We start from the raw sequence: 2,889 nt of genomic DNA on the forward strand, positions 1-2,889 counted from the left end.
ACAGTGTCGAACGCCTGCTTGATGTCCAGGAATACTGCTGAGCATATCCGTTTCTCTTCTAAGTCATTTCCTATTATCTTGACAATTCGATTAACTTTTTCTACTGTCGAGTGCTTTTCTCGAAAGCCGAACTGATGGTCTGGAGTAATGTCTTCGTGGATTAATGGCTTAAGGCGTTTTAATATTAAGTTTTCTAGTAGTTTAGATAAGCATGACAGAAGTGTTATTGGTCGGTAAGATGCAGCTTCCTGGGGAGGCTTTCCCGGTTTTGGTAGATATCAAAATTTCTTATCCACGACCGGAGATAAACTTTTATAAATCCTACGCAGTAGTTGTCTCCAGATGTGATGATCTAATGTTTTAACAAGTAATAAAATTGAGCAATAAAGGTGATTATTTAAACAAGATTAACAACTAACAATTCTAATACAAAACAAAATTCAACTAATATGATCGAATCTTGTGTCCAATCCGAGTGTGTATTTAAACAAATGTCTGGCCTGTCACTAGCTCAGTGGAGACGGGATGGGTGGCACGTTTGCCGAAACCTACTATACCTTAAAGAAGCAAAAGAAAGAGAATGTGGGCGCCACAAGTTCTACTTCCAAACCTTTGCGGAGTACAAAGGAAGCAGGGCCGTAAATGATAAAAGAGAGCAACCCTCACACACAAGTACTGCCAATCAAAGTTCAAATATACACATACGCGCAAGCTTAGAATGCAGGGCACTATAATATACCATGTGCAATTTGAAATCAACACACGCCGCTGATCGGCCAGCTAGCTCCGTTAGCCAAATAGTTGACTTGACCACAAATTATTATAAAAGGTTCCAAGTAAATCTCCGCCACTCTGGTGATCCGATTCAAATCTTTTGGGCACCACCTAATTCCACTACAATTTTATCTGCAGCCACCGGAATTAGGAAAAGTAGCTTCAATATAAAAAGACCCAATTGACCCACAAGGAAAATTATTGTTTATTAACCAAAGAGTATGCAAAATACAAAAAAAAAATGAAATCTTCCCATGAACTATTAACACAAAAATTAACCCACCAACAACCCCTGAAGTTATGTGACACCTCGTACCGCTAAGCAACGACAAGTATAATTACTAGAAATTAAAATTGAAATGATGTACTATAATCGGTAGCTTGAGGTGTTGAAATTAATCGTAGTAACGAGCTCTTTAACTTACAAGTGATTACTTCTCTAGAATAATTGGTAATTGATAATTAAACAGTCCTAAAGATCAAGCATACTAATTGCACGTAAAAATTTGCACATATATGTGGGTCAAATAAATTGTTCATAGATATTTAGATCTTAACAAAAATAGAAAAAAAAATTTGAAGGCACGCCACCGCTAACGATAAATTGTGTCGGCAATTCCACAGGTTCCTGGTGTAACCAAAAATAACTCCTACGGAGGTAACAAAGCTTGTGCTCCAGGTATATTTCTCTCACGATTTACGTTCGACTGCCCTTAAGATCTTAATGATTCTACGGGATGTTTTACAGCACACTCATCTGCAGTAGGCCGATTATTTCCCCGGATTCGGCTGAATATTAACCCCCTTGCAAAGACTCTAAAAAGTAACCTAATTACGACTACGTTATAATCCACAATAATGCTAACCTCTTGTTCTGAGAGTACACAAAAGAAAAAAACTGGATACGTCCCAAATGACTCCAAAATTTACTACAAGTATATGGCAGGTATTTGCTCTCCTACAATAGAAAAAACATCGGTAACCTCAATTCGTGCACAAGAAAACACTTAAGATTTGGAATGCTTGAGTTCTCCGTATTAAAAGTCCATTTCGGAAAAAAATTGTAACCGAACGTCCAAAAACAAATTGTCGGCACAACAGGTAATCGATTGATTAATGATGCTTCCGCTATGTATTAAATCAATTCGACCATTGGAAAATATATCAAACACTCAAATTCGGGAATTTAGTACGACCGATTTTATTGCAGGTTGCTGGAAGACGCCACAAGTTATGAAATTTTACCCAAGCCAAAGCTACGGATAGTTATCTCTGACGAATAGTAGAGCAGTATTTGATATATGACCATATAAGGTAATTTAATGGTTAACATAAAAAGAACAAAACTAACTAAATGTCCTCTAACGACAAGAAGGCAAGTTAAATCGGAGAGGTAAACACAGAAATGCAAAAGTAACTAGAAATTGGTCGCATTCAATGACTGAATTTAGAAAATATACAGGTGGAAATTGAAATATGGACAGAAATGTTAATATTATTTTACAACCCTTTGGCTATTAAATGTCCAAGATAGATACCGGACCGAAAAATTTTTTTCAGAACCGAAAACCGAACAGAAACCGTTATTCCTTCAGAAATGGAAACTTACCGAGAACCGAAAGAGAAGTAGGTCAATAACACCAAAACGTGACGTATCGGCAGTGTAGCTAATTTACAACGACAAGGGGAATAAAGGTAGGGGGAGGGAAATATGTATTTAAACTTAATTTATTATTTAAAAAACCAAACAAATACACAAAAACTTATGTAAACAAATGTATGGAGTATTGATTTTTATTTTTATTTTATAAAACCTCGCCTCGGATCCTTTTATATTTACAGTAGTGGCTAAATTACCGCCACCGCCACCCGTACTGCCTTGAAGTCCATTTCGGCAAAAATTGAAACCGAACGTCCAAAAACAAATTGTCGGCACAACGGGTAATCGATTGATTAAAGATGCTTCCGCTAATTATTAAATCAATTCGACCATTGGAAAATATATCAAACACCCAAATTCGGGAATTTAATACAATCGATTCTATTGCAGGTTGCTGGAAGACGCCACAAGTTTCGAAATTTTACCCCAAGCCAAAGCTACGGATAGTTATCTCT

This window comes from Photinus pyralis, unplaced genomic scaffold, assembly GCF_008802855.1.
Source record: "Photinus pyralis isolate 1611_PpyrPB1 unplaced genomic scaffold, Ppyr1.3 Ppyr1.4_LG6, whole genome shotgun sequence".
Classification (NCBI taxonomy): domain Eukaryota; kingdom Metazoa; phylum Arthropoda; class Insecta; order Coleoptera; family Lampyridae; genus Photinus; species Photinus pyralis.